Consider the following 19,795-nt stretch of genomic DNA (forward strand, 5'->3'; position numbering starts at 1 on the left):
CCTTGCATCATGGGATATGGGGCTGCCTCGAGCTGGTAAAAGTGACTCTCGAGCTTAGCAAGTGCCGAGTCGGAGCCGAGGGATCGGCTCCGAACCCATCAAGCAAGAAAGAAGGCGAGAGAAGACAACTAACATGGAACGTTATGGTAGGTACATAACTTCTTATTCTCGTTATATTCACAGTGTTCCCTTATTTTTAAAGTTCATACACTTGCACAAAAAGACACGTTATTAGTTTAAACTAAGGACATTAATCCAGACATTCACCTCTGCAACAGTAAGAGAAAACATCTCACCTCTACATATGTTATAATCAGTGCACTTTTACACCCCACACCAATAGTCCAAGATTAGAACATATTCACTTAAATATGCTTTTGTTCAAGCTTTGTTCTCTTTTTGTACTGCAATACCTAATCTTCAAACTAAAAAAGAAAGACTAGTTACTTTAGTATCTTTATCACATACAGCAATCAGTAAAATGCTTTGCTGTATAACATGCAGCTTGTATCATGAAATGTTTTATGCAAATAGAGTTAAGAACAAAAATTGTTTACTTAATTACTTTCCCTCCCTTTTACTGTCCTTCCAAACATTAAGGACATAAAGTGGGGTGTAAGCCTTTCAGTCTCCCCCCACAAGTTTAACAAAATCAGCAAAAACCCAGTCTTTCTCAGCCACTGTTTCTTCTAAACTGTACTTCACATATCTGAGTGATGCTTTATAGTACGACATGTGTTCACTAATTTCATTATTGCTGGTCTTCCTGTTCATCTCCAAATCTCAGACTCCTGTTTCAAGTCCAATGTACTCCCAATTCTTCTAGTCAACTCCAGTACTTTTTTCTCTATTTTCCTTTGGAACATTGGAAAGTGTCTCCCTGGTAAGGTCTAAGAGCTTTATTATTAACAAGAATGAGAAGCAAAGTCCTCTTCTGTTTGATGTCTCATTTTTGTTGGGCAAACCTGTGCAATTCCTCCTTAGCTTGTTGTGCATCACAAAATGACTGATTCCCCTAGGAAGAAATATTTTGAAGACAGCTAAATACAGCAACTTGAATCTCATACCTGCCTCTTGACATTCACTGATTTCAAGGATATATTTGCTTCTCTTATGCCTGGTGTACAGTGAATAATCATTTTCTGCAAACACTCTACTGTCTATATTTTTTAAGACTTTGCCCTTCTACAACAGGTTTGTCAGGCTCAACTATTCTGCTGGTATGATTTTATTTTTACTAATAGAGGTCTTGGTTACTACACAATATGTGCCCTTTCAGTTAACAAATCCTGCTGTGGAATACCAGTTCAGTTGTTTGCTTATTTGTGCTTTTATAAAATTAACTTTGTCTGTTCCTTCTAGTTTCTCTGTTACAGCAATAAATCTCAAGTTTTTTTTCCTGTAAGCTCTATCCTCTTAAGTGTACCATTTTTTGAAACAGTTCTTGAGCAGTGTCATACTCAACCATTCTCCTCCTCTTTCGACCTGTGGTATTTTCAGATTTATCAGTTCATATGAAAGCTTTTTAAAGTTTCTTCCATTTTTCAACTTTTGTTATTTGAGTTGATGTACAGTGTCTCAGGATTTCATTTATTTTAATCAGCGTTGACCACATTTGATTTATTATTTCCTCAAAATTACTGGAAGCCATCTCTTGTACCAAGCTGGAGCTTGAACTGTTTTTTGGGAACAGCTGCAGAATTCTTCCCAGTCAGTGTTTTTATATTGTTGATTTTTTTTTCTTTCAGGCTCTCTGTTTCTTCTTTGCTGACATCTAGGCACTGTACTTAATAGCCAGAAACTAAATTGTGCTAAGACTAGCAGAATTACTAGCCCTTATCTCTCTGTTTGTTTTTTCATAGTGGGAGAGCTGAAGTTAAGCTGTTGTTAATCAGTGTTCAGCCATCTTGGAAGTCCCACTTATTTTTAATCACTTTTTTATATTAGTTAGCATAATTGAACTACAATACCTCTTAGTCTCCCATACTGTAATTTTACTTTTTTTTACCTAACCCATAGAGCTTATACTCTTGTTTCCCTCTGACTTCTTACCTCTAAAATTGCCTTTTCAAAGAGATTTCTAGGGTAGGCCCTACATAAAAACTTAGAAGCTTGTGGTGTCTTTTCTGTCATAAAGAAACAATCGCCATCTGTTGAACAGCTGTCTCTATCAAACTGCCCTTTAACTATAGTTTTCTTTAGAAATTTAAGTTACATGCTGTTGTAGTTTAAATGCACATAGCTCTGAACATCCTTGTTTTCATTTTTTGATGATAAATCTCCATTAAACTTGTACACTATTATATTAAAAAAATGGTTATTTACAGTTTAGGTTAAATATAACAATTAATACCATTTAGGTAGTTAATAAAGGACTTGTAAGTCTGATGGTGTACCTCTCCATACTAAAATAAAATGTCATCAATAAAATACTTCAAGAATAAGGTGAACTTTGTATAATCTGATTTAATTTAAAAATGAATTTATTCTCTCAAGCATGACATAAAAATATTCAGGAAGCTGGGCACAGTGAGTTTGCCCATAAAATTTTGTATGAAGGACAAAAAATTATGTCAAGGTAATATTCAAAATTTCCATTAGTACACACAATTTATCATGCTGAAATTCATTGCTACTGCAAACCGAACAATAGCATATAATGGCCTAATATTTTTAGTTAGCAAAAACAAATGGTCTCCAAGATGTTTTGGCTATTTGTACTTCTCATAAAATCATATGAATCATGCATAAAAATACTTTTTGCAACAATATGTTTGCAAAGATTGCCATTGCTTGTTTTATTATCACATCCTGCCACTATTGGCCTTGGTGGCAGATTTACTTAATCTTGTAAGTTTTCAGTAACTCAAAAATTGTACTTGCCATGATGTTTTTACTGTAATCAGCCAGTCTCTGAACTGTTAAGCCTTCATTTAACTGCTCATAAATATAAGAATCAGTACGTTTGTAACTTTTGGTAATAACAGTCCATGTTACCTTGATATAGAATAATTTTTCACAATTTAACATGACTGCACGTATTCTTATCATCAACAGTATTCATAACAACCATTGCATTGACTTTATCAGCCTTAGTAATAAATTATGGTTAACGTTTGTCTTTCAAGAGATATCATATTGAAAAACATTCTAATAGTTTAATCTCTGTTTAAGTTATCTTTAAAAATGTGTCTAATTCATTTTTCAGTGGTGGATTGAACAAACTTCGTCTACTAAATAAGTTTTGATTTAAATTTTCTCCAGGCAAACACTCTTATGTTTAATTTTTTCATGTAATCCTCTTAAACTGTTGGTGGTTTCCCCAAGATCAACTACTGCTATTACAAATGTCCACCCTGTACTCAAAACTTTGAGCTCTGTGTCATTAATAACATGATTGGAAAGACTTACTGTCTGAAATGCAAAGTCTGTATTGCCTTTTTTCACCAAGAGTTTCCATATTTGTTTCATTATCTTTTTCTCCTGGGTCCTGTATTGGTTGGAAAACAGCTGTTATAATTTCTGTCCATTGTTATTGTTTGGCACATTAAAGATGTCTTTTGAACCATTCCTGCTGTGATTTTTATTAACTATTCTTCCAGAATGTCTCTTTTCTCTTCTGTCGTTATTTGCATTGTTCAAAAGTTGTTCTCCAATTCCTGCTGAAAAATCATTATATGTTTAAAATTAACAGTAGCACATGCTATTTTTGGTGAAGTAAATCAGTCCATCCACTTAATCATTTTTATCTCGTTCAATTTTTCCAAATTTTCTTTTTTCCTATATCACATTTGATTAACTTACTCTAAATACTTTACATTTTAGCTTCAAAACTGATCACAGACATTTTTGATTTTAGGTCATTGTACTGTGAGTTGATGTGGGCATTGAGACTGCCAAGGCATTTTTGTTTAACTCTAATAACAGTTCAACATATTGCAGCACAGTTTTTCATTAAGCTGTTTCTAGGCTTCATTTCTGGTATGTTATCAGCTGGTAATCTTAAAACCCTTTGACTCAGATGAACTCTCTTGACATTAAGATATGTTTCAAAAAAGTAAAATGCCCAGTTGAAAATGCTTCAATTTGATAAGATCTTTAATTTGTTAAATTCTATAGTCAAATCCACATTAGGCATCTGTTCTAAATGAAGAAAAAAGATTCTCTGTTAAGTTAAAACATTGACTAGTACATCATCCTAGCAGAATTATTGACAGTAGATTAAAAACTAGTTACATTGTTCCTGGCCCTGTATTACATCACCTTCTCTATTATATACTGGTCCATTGGGAGTAATGAAGTATAAAGCCTGAAGGAAGAACCAGAAAGGTTGTTTGTTCCTGTGAGTAACTTGCCTACTTTTGGACGGCCTGTTTTTTGATTATTCCATAGGATGCATATTTTGTGCCATACTAGTACATCTCAAGCTTTGGAAATCAGAACTGTAGCACACACCAGGTTTGTCAAACAGTTCCTAAAGGCATGCTGCATCTTTATCCATCAATGAAGAACTCCTCCTGTTGAGACCTGAACCTTACAAATCAGTAGGATCGTTTATCTTTGGAACCAGCTTGAAATTGGAAGACTTTTTTTGGTGGACCACTAGGTGGGTCTTATTTTTAGGGAACCCTACTTGGTCTTTCACAAGGTTTTGATATCCCTTAAGACAACCCATATTTCCTACAAAAAAAACAGTTTTATAACTCACTTTTCTCATTCTACCTGTGTTCCTCATGATGATGAAATCCAAGGGATGGTGAGAGATCCACATAACTTGAATGCACATTGTTAGCTTATATTTTATGTGAGGAAGGTGCAAGAACTAAAGAAAACTGGATCAGTTGCTAGTGTGGGTACTGGCAAAGCGTAAATGGACACAAGGCCCAGTGGCCTTATATTTTGTATGGTTCTATGATTTCTTTGCCCCAGATAACAATGTCCTGCAAGTGGCCATGCAAACATTAATCAGATGGCTTGGTGATTTTTTTTTTTTGTTAAAGGGCATGGTATCTGTTGACCAATGCATTGTTGGCTCATTTACCAGGATCCATTGTCTGGAGTGGCATTTTGAACAGCATGTCCACTGCATATGTTTGTCCTGTGATGGTTACTTGGTCACACCTTCACCAGCTGTTGCTTATCTCTGTTTTGTAGAATTTGAGCTTCTTCTAGAACTACTGAGGTTTGGGATTTAGCCATATTTTGTACCCTTTCTGATCTCTCCATCTCTGACCTACTCATAAGTTTTTTCCATCCACTTTGGTTGTTGGCTCTTGTATTACAAATCTATAATTTTATTATCTTATGTAGTTATTGTATTATTTCAGGTGGATCTCACTAATATTGCATGGTCTCAGAATTGGGGACAGTAAAGCTGGATGTACTCTTGTTGCATAATAGAAGCTCGTGGTATGCACTGGTAGAGGTCTTACTATAAGAGGTGCAGGAGCGAGAGGATGAAAAAAGTGTGCTGAGAATAAGGCTGTCAAGGATAACCACAGCTGTTACCCACTGAAGAAGATGACCTTCTTGAAGATCAGCTGAAATGAGTGAGTAACCTGTCTGTGTTTCTTAGCAAAGGCCCTCTCTTGAGTTTGCTGTCACACTGTTTGTTTGCCTATTGCTCTTAATGTTCTGCAGTAAGAAAACCTCTGCTGAACAAACTGAATGTTTGTAGGACTGCTACAGTCCTTTACTCATACAGCTGTTTCTCACTTCTGTCAGAAACGGGCAGCATAAGTGGATCTTAAAGCAAACTATGTGCTTTACTGTTGCCAGCTGACCAACAGTCATTTTCCTTGACTTGTACAGGAAGAATGTTTGCATCTTTTTTTTTCCTTTTTATAAATTTACTTATACTGTTTCTGTGAGGTTGGTTTTTAACATCAGGCCATGTGTGCTGAGCCCAGCACTATGGTTGTACTCTCCTGTTATCCATGCAGGTCTGTCATTTAGTTATTAGTATCTATGATACCTAACCTGGTGCCTTGGTAAGAGGAGAGGTGATTACTCTTGGGTTTATTGATCCACCTGTAATGGAGTTCACTTTGTTTCTGCCTCTAACTCCAGTGGAAGGAATACTGCCTGCCGTTATTGAGCCTACACAAATATGGACATGCCTTACTGCAAGCACCTGCTGTGTTTTCTTTCAGAGCAACACTACTAGCTGTAGTGACTGATTTGTCACTCTCCCCAACCTACAGTAATGACATTAGACTCCATTAGTCTAACTGCATTCCGTATCCTGCTCCCAAAGTAGGAAACAGATTAGCTAGATCCTAAGGTTCTAGTCAGAGCACTGTTGCTGGCACTGCATTTAGGGCAAATAACCTTGCCTCAGCAGTTCATTAATTTGAGCAAATTATTATAATGTGGATTCTGCTTCTGAAGCAGATGTCACATTACATTTAGAGGCATGTTGATGATTTGAAGATCTACTCTGAATACTGTAGCTTGGTATTCATTTAGTCAATTCATTACTGGAACCATGTTATTGGAGTATTTCCTGCAAAACATAGGGTACTGCTATAAGCATCTACTTTAACTCAGATTTTTGTAAGGATTTGCTTTATCAAAAGGCATAAGACTCATTGTCTGATCTGTGAAATCCTCTCTGAGTTGTTTTTGTCTAAGTCCCAAACCCTAGTTTCTTCATAGTAAATTTTTGTATAAAGTAAAAAAATAACTGGAAAGGGGAGAACATACTCCGTTCCTTTTTATGGATACTCTTTCAGCAGTGACTGTTGCTCACAGGAATAAAGTATGTTTAAAGAAGACTTCTTTACAGTCCAGAGTCAACTGGTGCCATCTAAAAGTAATAAGTTATTGTAGCCTACTGAATGAACATCTGTAAATGATCTTCAGTTATGGGTAGATGATTGCGCAACTAATCTTGTAGCATTCTCTCATGTATTCCACCACCATCAGAGATCATGGTCACATCCAGGTTTTATTAATATAATTATGTATACATGCACACAAAATACATTCATGACATCTCCATGTAGCCACTGGTGATGCAAGATTTACCTACAGCTGACATGGTGAAGTCCAAGTGAGTAAGCTTAACCAAGAGTGGGTAAATCCCTGCATCACCAACATCCAAACAATGATTATTATACCATGGACTTGTGTTAAAGATGCATTTCCTTTTGAAAGTCATTCCAGTGGTTAATGAGGATATATCAGGTAGATGGGTGTTTGCACAACTGCAAAGTGTGAAAATGCCCTTTGGATGCGCTGTGTGTGCATACATGTTTATGTATCTGTAGTGGTGAATAGTATGTAGTGTGAACCAGTGATGCTGTGACAGTGCAGATAATCATCATATTGATCACTGCTACAATAGGCTTCGCTGTAAGTGTTATAATTCTGCGAAAGATACAACAGGCATCCACCTTACAAAGCTTCAGAGCATCTTCAACTCATCCAAGCTATCAGGCAGCTTGAGCTGAGCTAACTAAAAGACAAGTTTGGGACCGAAGCCCTCCAGAGCTTTACTGCACCAAAGAGTATGCTCCTCTGAGGCTTTCGAGGATCGACAGTCAGGTTGTGCTTTCCTTTGTTGGGCAGATAAATTCCTTTTGTGAGGAAAAACTTGCATTGTCTTAATTTTGATGGTGTTTTATTACTTTTCCTTTTCAGGAAAGTTATTTTAAAGCTAGGAGTGTGGTCTCAAGACTGTAATATACTTTTAAATGTAGCACTCATTTTTTCTCTGTTTAAATGCGGTATAAAGTAACTGAAAACATTTTTTTCTGTGGAAAAAAAAATCTGTTTTTTAGGGGGAGGGGCATAGTGTTTTTTTTCTGTTAAAAAAAATAACAACTTTTGCGGACTGTATTGTTTACTGGTTATTGCTGATCCTCTTCCACGCCACAGAAAGAAGCACCATTTTTAACTTGACCATGGAACAGACCATCCGTCCTTCTTCCAGCCACAAATAGAAAAAGTTAAGTAAACATTTGCCACCACAGCAGGCTAACGGTTTGCCTCAACTGCTAGTAGATGACTCTGCTGTGGCCATTTTCTGTACCTCAGAGCACTCATCTTTTATCCTGGATTACTGTGGTGTAAAACCTACAGCCATTATGGGCCAGGGATTAGCCACTTTCTCTACGGCTGTTGGGGTCCACTCAGTGGATGAGGGAGAGCCGTTCTTGTTGGCCCTGGGAGAGGAAACAGGAAGTGTTCCTTTTGTCAGAATGCTTTGCCCATCCCCTGGGGAGACACCATCTGCAATTAGTAACATGGTTGGCCCCATTTTTCCTGTCAAAAACAAACAGAAAATCAGCTATGTAATCTACTCCTCCTCCAGGTTTCTTTGGATAGGAGCAGTTTACTGGATCTCGCTCAGGATTTAATTCAGGCTATTGATTCTTTTTGTAAAGCAGCTTCTGGTAAAAGAGGAATTCCTCTCTTCCTGAAGAAAATCAAGATTTTGAATCTGATCAGGATGATTCAGGGATGGATAGAGTTTTTCCCCATTGATTTCATATTTAGAGTTAGGGGAGAGTTCAGTTTCTGATTCTCTCTGAGGTCTCTCTTTCTCTGAGACTGTTGCTAAAATGTACCAGTGTATTCAGTGGGAGAACACTGAGGTTTCTCAGTACCTGAGAATATATGAGTTTTTACAAAAGGATTTTCCAGAACATGCACCCGTTCCTCCTGTTCTGTCTGCATTAGATGTGTGTTACTGTCTGCAGTTTTCCTGAGAGTCATCCAGCTGCCCCTAAAAAGGCAGATAGGATGTATAAAATTCCTCAGTCTTTTAAATTTTTATACACTATTCCCAAACCTGACCCAGCAGCTATAGCATTAGTTGATCCCACTGCAGCTAATCACTTAGTTAATTCCAGTCCTACTCTTTCTCATAATGGGAAACATACTGATAGATTTTGCGTAAAGTGGATACTTCTGCAATTTTGATTTTCAGAATTTTGAATTGTCAGGCTCATATGTTAAAGGTTGTTCTGTCAAACTGTGAAAGTTTGAGGGATGTTTTACCTGTACTTTCTTCTTGTGAGGAAGAATCTGCTCTAAATCACCTAATTTCTTCTACTGCACAAGTCACCACTCCTTGTTTTCAGTGTGTATATGATTCTGTTGATAGTTCTTCCAGGACTATGGCCACTGGTACTGTTTTGAGGAGGTTTGCATGGCTGCATTTTCAGAACCTCTCAAATGATGATAAAAATGAAATTTGAAATTCTTCAGTTGGATAGAGATTTAGTGTTAGGTCCCTATGCTACAGAGTTTTTTCAGCAATCCATTTCCAAATTGTCAAAAGGTTTTCTATCTCCTTATCCAGTTTTGACAGCAAATAATAAAGTCTCAATAAAATTCAGATAAACAGATGTTTAAGGAGAAATAGCAAGGGTTTCAAAAAACAAGTCTCTAACATCCCAAAACCAAGGACCATCCAAGTCAAAATAATTATCTAGGAGACCCAGTGACCCCCTCCCACCTTGGTCCCTTTTTTCTTCCAGAAAGTTTGAATCTCTGTTTGTTTCAGACAAATGGGTTTTGAAAGTCAATCATCAAGGTTACAGAGGAAGGTAGGAAGAAATTCATTTTTTCCAGGTGGTCATTCCTCATCCTCCATATCAGACATCCTTGTTTCCACTTGTTCTTCAGCACTTGCTGTTCCAATGAGTGACCTTCCTCATGGGGAAGGTTTTTTTTATACAGGGATGTTCCTGATGTTAAAGAAAGAAAATGCTTGGAGACCAGTTCTGTATCTTTCTTTCCTTAACCTGTTTGTGATGGTGCCCAATTTTAAAATGATTTCACTTCAAACCCTGTTACCTCTTCTTCCTCTTCCAAATTTCCTAGTAACACTAGACTTAAAAGATACTTATCATCACATCCCTATTCATCAAGAGTTCAGATGTTTCTTAAGGTTTTGTGTGTCTGGATCGCATTACGATTTTTCTGCCTTACCCTTTGGATTATCCACTGCACCAACAGTGTTCACAAACTGTAACTCCAGATATAGCTGATTCCAGGCTACAAGGTATATCTCAATTTTTTCTTATTTAGATAACATGCTTATCTTTGCAGTGTGATTTTCAAAGTGTCAGGAATCTCTCTCTCTTAGGTGAGAGATCTCTTACACAAGCTGGAATTCCAAGAGAACCTTCAAAAGTCTTTCTTGACTTTTTTCCACAGGATCCATTTCTAAGGTTTCCACTTAGACATCAGTCATTGCGAGGAAATACCTCAAGATTTTTCATCTCATCTGTGATTGCCCTGATACCCAGAGAAAGACCACATGAGAAAGATACAGTGGTGTCTGAAGTCCTTCTTTCAGCATCAACACTCTTCATCTTTTCAGATCTCAGTGCTGGGGATTGTCAGAAGAGAAATTGTTTGGTGGGGACAATAGATATCCTTAAATCCAGGTCTCCCCTTCTCCCTCCTCGCTCCAAAGCAGTCAGTCACCACAAACACTCTAGACTTTGCTACAGGAGCAGTTTCAGGAAGGATAAAGGTGCAGGGGACATGGGACAAGGACAGACACAAGCACATGAATATTAAGGTGGTATTTGCTCTGATCAAGTCACTCAACTCACTGAATCATCTTTGGTTCACAGGACCTCTTCAAGTGGTTACAGATAATACTACAGTCATGTGGTACATCAACAAGCAAGGGGAAACCATGTCGTACTCCCTTTGCAGACTAGCCACGTTAGCTTGGGCTATAACATTACAGCACAACCTTACTCTGTAGGCATTCTACATTCTGTCAGAGCAAAACTGGATGTCAAACAAGCTAAGCAGGATCAGGCCAGATGAATGGAAACTAGATTGGGGCTCTTCCAAGGTTTGATCCATCTGTGGGGATTTTGTCAAGTAGGCTTCTTTGCCTCCTCTCAAAACAATCTGCTGACAAGATTATGTTTCATGACTCCATACAAGACAGATGCTTCTTCGTTTCCTTGGACAGTAATGTTCTTGTATGCTTTTCCACCAATATCCAGGGTACTTCTGAGGATTCAGAAGGAATCCTCCAAGTTCATTGTGGTGACTCCCTTCTAGTCCAGGCAGCCGTGGTTCTCCCTTATTTTGGAAAGGGTTAGGGGCAATTGCCACAAGCTTCCTCACAGACTGGATCTACTTACACAAGAACAGGTGTGTTTGGTACATCCCAGCATCAGTCATATTCAACTGATAGCTTGGATGATAGGGTTTTAATTCCTTTTAGTCACTTCTTTACTGAGGGCAAGCAGCAGGTACTGATGGAGACAAGAAAACCTGCTACTAGAAGGTCAAATATAATCAAATGGAAAAGGTTTTCTTCTTGGTGCCAACAGCATAACCAGCACCCTTTCAGGGCTATGTGTTCTCTGGTTTTACAACATTTATGTGAGTTACTATCCTGTGGTCTTATTCCTGTATTAGGGTTTATCAGCCATTTCAGTGCCTGCCCATCGATCCTCCTCTTCCAATGTAGTCTCATGTTAAAATATTCTTGAAAGGGGTTTTGCATAAGATGCTTCCAAGAAAATTCGGTGGCTGCTCCTTGGGATCTTAATTCTGTGTTGAGAAACTTAAGATAGAAAACTGTTTTACTGATTGTTCTGAGCTCTGCAAGAAGGGTATCTGAGTTGCAAGCTCTTATGGTGACTCAACTCTATCTTATTTTTCATGGGAATGGGATTTCTTTGAGAACTAACCCTTATTTAATGTCTAAAGTTGTATCCAAGTTTACTTTAAGCCAAACTATGTATCTCTCTGTTTTCTTTCCTAAACCTAACAGTGAGGGAGAAAGGATATTCCATACCTTGGATGTCCACAGGCAAATCCGGTACTATCTTGACAGAGCTAAATCTTTTAGATGACCTTTCTTACCACCATTGCAGTATTCTTTACATAAGGGATCTCCTGCCAAGGGTAGCCCAATGTCCAGCTAGTGTACCAAAGCCGTAGGAATTTATAGAAATTGTAAGTCACATACATGCTCCCCATCCAAGGCGTAGTGCATAAAGGTAATGGACGGCCGTACATACCTCAGAACTTCTTTGCTGCCAGTTCGAATGCCATCATCGATGGCCAGTCTGAATGTTCCTTCGGCTGTGCTGGATATTGAACTGTGTTTCAGATAAGTGCCGTGTTTGGATTTTTTATTTACTTCTGTTTTACTTTTGGTGTGTTTACATGTCATCCAGAAAGGGAAAATGTCAGTGCGGGAGGCAGAGTCCCCATAAAGATCATCCTAAGCAGTGACATTTCTATTTAGGTGCTGCTCGTGACCATATGCAATGTTTGTCCCTAAGACCTATGTAGTTGTCACTCCTCCTTGTCGATTTACTTAGAGAACCAACATCTAAAATTATTGGTGCAAGGTGCTATGGCATAGTCTTTCATCCCAAGGGTCGGACTTCTGCTAAAAAAAGGCCAAAAACCTCAAGTCTGATTCAGCTGCTCTCCCACCTTCCCCAGACGTCTCTCTCGGATAGTGAAAGCCCAGAGGATCATCTGTTTTTTTTGTCTTGTAATCCTCTGCCATGACCCTGTCCGGAGGCTGGCATTGATCTGACTTCTTGCATGTCCTCAGAGGCTTTACAAATTTCTCTCCAGAAGTTGAGGGAACCTCAGATGATTATATCTGAGGAAGTAAGGGGGGTACTGCAAATCCTGGTTTGGGACGAGATTCCTAGTACACTGGATGAGTGTCAGCAAGGGTGGAAACCTCTTAGGGTTTTTCGGGCAGACGTCCTTAAAAAGAAAAAAAAAAACAAGCGTATTTCTGCTGCTGTAAAATAACACAGTGGCAAGGAAACACTTAAAGCTCCATACAAGACAAGGTATCCAGGGTACTTCTGAGGATTCAGAAGGAATCCTCCAAGATCATTGTGGTGACTCCATTCTAGTCCAGGCAGCCGTGGTTCTCCCTTATTTTGGAAAGGGTTAGGGGCAATTGCCACAAGCTTCCTCACAGACTGGATCTACTTACACAAGAACAGGCATGTTTTGTACATCCCAGTATCAGTCATATTCAACTGATAGCTTGGATGATAGGGTTTTAATTCCTTTTAGTCACTTCTTTACTGAGGGCAAGCAGCAGGTACTGATGGAGACAAGAAAACCTGCTACTAGAAGTTCAAATATAATCAAATGGAAAAGGTTTTCTTCTTGGTGCCAACAACATAACCAGCACCCTTTCAGGGCTAGGTGTTCTCTGGTTTTACAACATTTGTGTGAGTTACTATCCTGTGGTCTTATTCCTGTATTAGGGTTTATCAGCCATTTCAGTGCCTGCCCATTGATCCTCCTCTTCCAATGTAGTCTCATGTTAAAATATTCTTGAAAGGGGTTTTGCATAAGAGGCTTCCAAGAAAATTGGGTGGCTGCTCCTTGGGATCTTAATTTTGTGTTGAGAAACTTAAGATAGAAAACTGTTTTACTGATTGTTCTGAGCTCTGCAAGAAGGGTATCTGAGTTGCAAGCTCTTATGGTGACTCAACTCTATCTTATTTTTCATAGGAATGGGATTTCTTTGAGAACTAACCCTTATTTTATGTCTAAAGTTGTATCCAAGTTTACTTTAAGCCAACCTATGCATCTCTTTGTTTTCTTTCCTGAACCTAACAATGAGGGAGAAAGGATATTTCATACCTTGGATGTCCACAGGCAAATCCGGTACTATATTGACAGAACTAAATCTTTTAGATGACCTTCCTTAGCACCATTGCAGTATTCTTTACATAAGGGATCTCCTGTCAAGGGTAGCCCAGTGTCCAAGCGCTAGTGTACCAAAGCCTTAGGAATTTATAGAAACTGTAAGTCACACACATGCTCCCTATCCAAGGCGTAGTGCATAAAGGTAACGGCTGGCTGTACATACCTCAAAACTTCTTTGCCGCCAGTTCGAATGCCATCATTGATGGTCAGTCTGAACGTTCCTTCTGCTGTGCTGGATATTGAACTGTTTCAGATAAGTGCCCTGTTGGGGTTTCTTATTTACTTCTGTTTTTCTTTTGGTGTGTTTACATGTCATCCAGAAAGGGAAAATGTCAGCGTGGGAGATAAATTCCCCATAAAGATCATCCTGAGCAGTGACATTTCTATTTAGGTGCTTTTCATGACCATATGCAATGTTTGTCCCTAAGACCTATGTAGTTGTCACTCCTTGTCGATTTACCTAGAGAACCAGCATCTAAAATTGTTGGTGCAAGGTGCTACAGCATAGTCTCCCATCCCAAGGGTCAGACGTCTGCCAAGAAAAAGGCCAAAAACCTCAGGTCTGATTTGGCTGCTCTCCCACCTTCCCCAGACATCTCTCTCGAGGATAGTGAAAGCCCAGAGGATCATCTGTTTTTTGTCTTATAATCCTCTGCCATGACCCTGTCCGGAAGCTAGCATGGATCTGACTTCTTGCCTGTCCTCAGAGGCTTTACAAATTTCTCTCCAGACGTTGAGGGAACCTCAGATGATTATATCTGAGGGACTGAGGTGGATACTGCAAATCCTAGTTTTGGAGGAGAGTCCTAGTACACTGGTTGAGTGCCAGCAAGGATCCAAACCTCAGGGTTTTTTGGGCAGATGTCCGTCAAAAGAAAAAAAACAAGCATATTTCCCCCGCTATTAAAGATGACCACCATGGATGGTGATACTTTACTTAGGCGTTGTTTAATGCCTTGATTGCCTTAAGCCTTTTAAAAGAGTTTCTTTGCCTGCTTCTCCCTTGTCATCTACTCATGTTAAGAGGCCGACAAAGCAGGAGTCTTCTGAAGAGGATTTGGATTCTTTGGCATGTTCTTCTGAAATCCCTTCTCCCTTGAATTATGGATCTGAGGAGGAACATTATTTTGGTCCAGATTCCCCCTTAGAAGAACTCTTGATTTGGGGTTACCATTTCTGGCATGATGGAATATTCCATAAGGGACTGTTCTCAGGTTTCGTTTATTGAAAAGAGGAATTATGAACTCCACCAGAGGGAATCTCCCAAACCCTCTGCTGTTCTTTCAGTCTTCCTCTTGGATGCCTTATCAGCAGCTTCTGTTGCCCCTGATTCTCACCCTTGAGCTCCCAAGAAACCTGACAGATTTTACAAGGTGCCTGATGATTGTAAGATTCTGTGCAAATATCCTTTTGCTTATCCTTCTGTAGTGTCTTTCTCTTCTGACGAACCTAACTTTTGCCATCTACTAAACTACTTCCTTCAGATAAAGACAGTACAGCTATGGAATATTTAGGCAAAAAGGTCTATACTCTTGCAACCCTGGCTTTTTATGACTATTACTTATTAGACTCATATGACCAGATACGTTTTAGCACTTCTTAAGCTTCTCAGGCAATCTCTGACCTCCTTGATTCAGAAGGGAAAGTCTTAGCCCTTTCTTTACTGAGTTTTACCTCTCAAGTGGCTCACCACTTTTAAATGTAGTATGATGCAGCTGATGCTTCCTCTAGGGCTGCTGCATTTAGTTCTGTTTTGAGACTTTACTCTTGGCTTCTTCTTCAGCCTTTACCTGATATTAACGCTAAACTGTTGAATGTCCCTCTTGATAATAAAAACCTTTTTGACTCTGCAGCTGCTGAGCTTTTTAAGTCCCCCCAGGATAAATGGAAGGTCTTGCATGAAGTGAAACACATTTTTATTTCTCCTATCCCTAAAGTTCAGAGGAATTATACATCTGCAGACAGAATCGTCCTTCTCCTAAAGGTAAAAGGGATTCTAGGCATGTACCCCCTCTGCTAAGTGTATTCAGACTCCTACTTCTCAGAAGCCTCCTTTTTAAGAATAACTAGGTTCTATCTGACAGTTTGCCTTCCCCTTTCCCTAGGCCAGGTTCCGTTACCCTTCGTCTTTCCCTGTCCCATCCCAGTTGATTAAGGGTCACTCAAGAGTTTTAGGCTTCATCCATCATCCTTTGGAACAATTTCCTTTCTTTTCAGAGCTGATTCTGGGCCTAATGGTTCAGGGCAGCATTCAAGTTGTGCCCCCTGCCCAGGAAGGGAAAGCTTTTTATAGCAGGATGTTCCTGGTTCCCAGGAAGAAAGGCACCTAGAGATCCATCCTGGACCTTTCTCAGCACAGCACCTTTCAGATATTCCTTCAGACCCAGTTCCTCTTTTTCTTCTTCTTCCCCAGGTCTTGGTATCCCTGGGACCTCAGGAATGCCTATGTTCACATCCTCATTCATCCTCTTTACAGGAAGCTTTTACATTTCTCTGTTTCTTACTTGCATTTTCAGTTCTCTGACTTGTCCTTTGGCCTCTCTTCTACCCCAAGGGTATTCACCAAATGCCTTGTGCCTGTCATTGCCTTCTGTAGGATGAGAGGTGTTCATATCTTTCCTTATCTAGATGACCTGCTCTTCCAGGCTTCATCACCTGAAGTCCTGCTTCAGCACCTCTAGTTTACTGTTTTTCTGTTAGAAAGCCTGGAGTTTTACCATAAATTTTCCTTCTCAGGATCATGTTTTTCTTGATTGCAAGATCCAGACAATTTTCATATTGGCTTCCCTGCCTCCACCCAAGGACCTCTCTCTGATCACCTTTTTTCAGTTTCTTCTTTCTCTGGCTTCAATCAAAGCCAGGGATTTTCTCAGGGTTCTAGGATTCATGGCTTCCATCATTCATACGGTGCTTGTAGCCAGGCTCCGTATGAGAAAATTGCAGTGGTTCCTCAAGTCAGTGTGGCTTCAACACTGTGATCCATTGGATTTCTTAGTTCACTTCCTACCATGTCTCAAACTCCAACTTCAGTAGTGGATTTCACAGCGTTCTCACAGCCCAGGATTTCCTTTCCAACCTCCTGTTCCAGCTCGGGAACTTTTTCGGATGCCACAGACAGAGGGTGGGGAGCCTCCTTTGGTTCTGTCAAGGTCCAGAGTCTCTGGCCCCCTCCATCAGAGGTCAGATCACATCAGCATCAAAGAGATGAGAGCTCTTCTTTTAGCTCTTCAGGCTTTTCATTCCCACTTTCTTCCAGGGCCTCTCAAAGTCTTCACAGACAATACCACAGTGATGTATATCAACAAGCAAGGGAGGACATGGTCCTACCTTCTTTGCAGACTAGCTGTTCAGGTCTGTGATTTAGCTGTCCAGTATCAATAGATTCTTCAGGCTGTCTTCATTCCTTTAGAGCAAAATATAGAGCAGAGCCAGTACACAGGCTCAAGAATGGATGCTTTAGAGATGTGTTTCTGGACATTGTACATCGGTGGGGTGCTTCACAGTTCGATATTTTTGCCTCCCCTCTAAACAGACAATTTGTTCTTTTTTGTGCTAAAGACCCAAGCCCTCTGGACACCCTATCTTTTCATTAGAAGGGAATATGTCTGTATGCTTTCCCACCCCTTCCCCTGATTCTGAGGGTCCTGCTGAAGATCAAGCTTCCCCCAAAATCTTGCATGTGACTACCTTTTGACCCAGACAGCATTGGTCGCCCCTTCTTCATTTAGCCAGGGGCAATGACCACAGGTTTCCTCACAGGTGAACCTTCTCACACAAAACAAGGGGCCTCTCTCCCACCCTCACATGTTCACTCTTCAAATGACGCTGTGGGTTTTGATCCCTTTTAGGCAGCTCTTTTCTAAGGACATGCGTAATGTTCTGCAGGAGGCTAGGAAACCCACTACCAGGAAATCATATCTGTCCAAATGGAAGAGATTTTCTGTCTGGTGTCTTATTCATAACCAGGGTCCCTTTTCAATGGGGTCTCTTTGGTTCTGTCTTTGTGTGAATTGCTGGGTTGGCATGTTATTCAGTTAAAGCTCACCTATCCACTATTTCTGCTCGTCTACCCTTGACTCCTCCTCTTTCCTCTAGGTTTCAGGTCAAACTATTTCTTAAAGGCATCCTTCATAGCAAGCCTCCCCGGAAGCCTATTCCACCTTCCTGGGACCTCAAGTTTGTGCTTGAAAAACTGACTCAAGCCCCTTTAGAGCCTGCTGCTTCAGCTTCCTTGCAACACTGTACTTGGAATACTTTTCTTTTTTTGGCCCTTACTTCAGCTAAAAGAGTATCTGAACTCCAGGCTCTAATGGCTGTTTCTCCTTTCTTAGTTTTTTCATAGGGATTAACCACCTTTGGCATTGGATCTAACTCTGCAGTTACTAAAGCTTGTGGTAACCGAAAAGCTCTTGAGCTTCTCCCTTAGTGTAATGCACTAACCCCTAACATACCCCAGATCTTGTGTGCTGATTTTACTTAAAGCTGTATCTGCCAATGTGCATAAATAAAGACACATAAATGTATACCTGTCATACAGACGGAACTATGCCTGGAGCACAGTCATAAAGGACAGTGGTGTCCTTACAATATCTCGTTCTTCCACAGTGCTTCTCAAGACAGAAGTGGCGAACTTCATGACACCCATGCAGACAATACAGTTATGACTGCTGAATCCTACACAAATGCACTCTGTAAGCACTTACACGAGTGCATGGATCGTGCTATCCCAAACAGAACCAAGACGCTATCCTCCAAAAAAAGGAAGCCAATCTCATGGTCCCCTGCCATAAACAAACTCTACAACAGAAGGAAGAAACTGTTCCAGATCCCTTATAAGATCCTCCAAAGCTAGCTACGAAAACAAAATCGCCACTGATTCTAAGGTCAACCACAAAGCATTCTATGGCTATGTCAAGAATCTCAATGGCAACACCCAGATCTGCTGTGAGTTCCAGCACAACGGCATGAAAATTACAGAGCCAACTGATATTGCCAACATCCTGGCAGATAGGTTCAGTGCTAATTTTACCCCCCCCTTACCCCCTAAAGAGCCCATATCTATACAGGAAGAATGCAAAGTCCCTGTAATCACATCTATGCAGGTAAAAGCTGCACACTCTAAAACCAAAAACACAGCATCCATGGGACCAGACAACATCCCAGGCTGCGTTTTACATGAACTTCAGAATGAACTGGCTCCCCACCTAAGCATCATATTCAATCATAGTCTCACGTCAGGCTTTGTGCCCACTGAATGGCACACAGCAACAGTTATCACTCCACAAAGGGGGAGCCACCACTGATCCTGGGAACTATCGCCCTATTAGACTGCCTAGCCTAATCTGCAAGGCCATGGAACGTATCATCATGGAACTCATAAACAAAGACATTGGTAACCTCCAAACTATGGACCCCACCCAGTTCGAGTTTGTGAAAGGCAGATCATGCCTTCGGAACCTGATCGACTTCTTTGAGGCAGTCACCAAAGCTGTAGACGAGGGTAAGGTGGTTCACACACCTATCTTGACCTTGCCAAGGATTTCGACACCATCTCCCATTTTGGAATTATAGCTAAACTCACTAAACTAGGTATAAATCCCTACATCACAAGGTGGGTTGCCAACTGGCTCACTGACAGAATCCGCACTGTAAAAGTTGCAGACTCCAAATCTGACTTCAAACCAGTGACAAGTGGAGTACCACAGGATTCAGTCCTGGGACCTCTCCTGTTTGGTACCTACTTCTCTGAAGTACAGGCTAACACATAAGGCCTCTGGCTAATGAAGTTTGCAGATGACTGCAAACTAGGAGCCATAGTCAAGTCCCCAAATGATGTAAACATCCTACAGAAGGGCCTCACTGAGACAGATGCCTGGTGTCAGAGGCATGGCCTCAAGCTCAATGCCAAAAAGTGCATTGTCATCCTTTTGGTAAAAACTATGTACCCATGAAATACCACATAAACGGCAGTCTACTTAACACCAAATGTATGATAAGAGACCTTGGGACCCAGGTGGACAGTAGTTTCTCCTTTGATAATCACATCGCCACAGTAGTCAGGAAATCCTATGTGGCACACCTCATCAAAAAAGGGTTCTCATCCAGGAAA

At 40.2% G+C, this 19,795-nt stretch overlaps 1 protein-coding gene across 1 annotated transcript in view; it reads left to right on the forward strand.

Moving 5' to 3' along the window:
• Positions 1-19,795, forward strand: part of NBEAL1 (neurobeachin like 1) — a 2,263,075-nt gene that overhangs the window by 2,199,480 nt on the left and 43,800 nt on the right. The gene's annotated exons all lie outside the window — the stretch shown is intronic.

The sequence above is a fragment of the Protopterus annectens genome, chromosome 6.part1, assembly GCF_019279795.1.
Source record: "Protopterus annectens isolate FY-2018-M chromosome 6.part1, PAN1.0, whole genome shotgun sequence".
NCBI classification, from domain to species: domain Eukaryota; kingdom Metazoa; phylum Chordata; order Ceratodontiformes; family Protopteridae; genus Protopterus; species Protopterus annectens.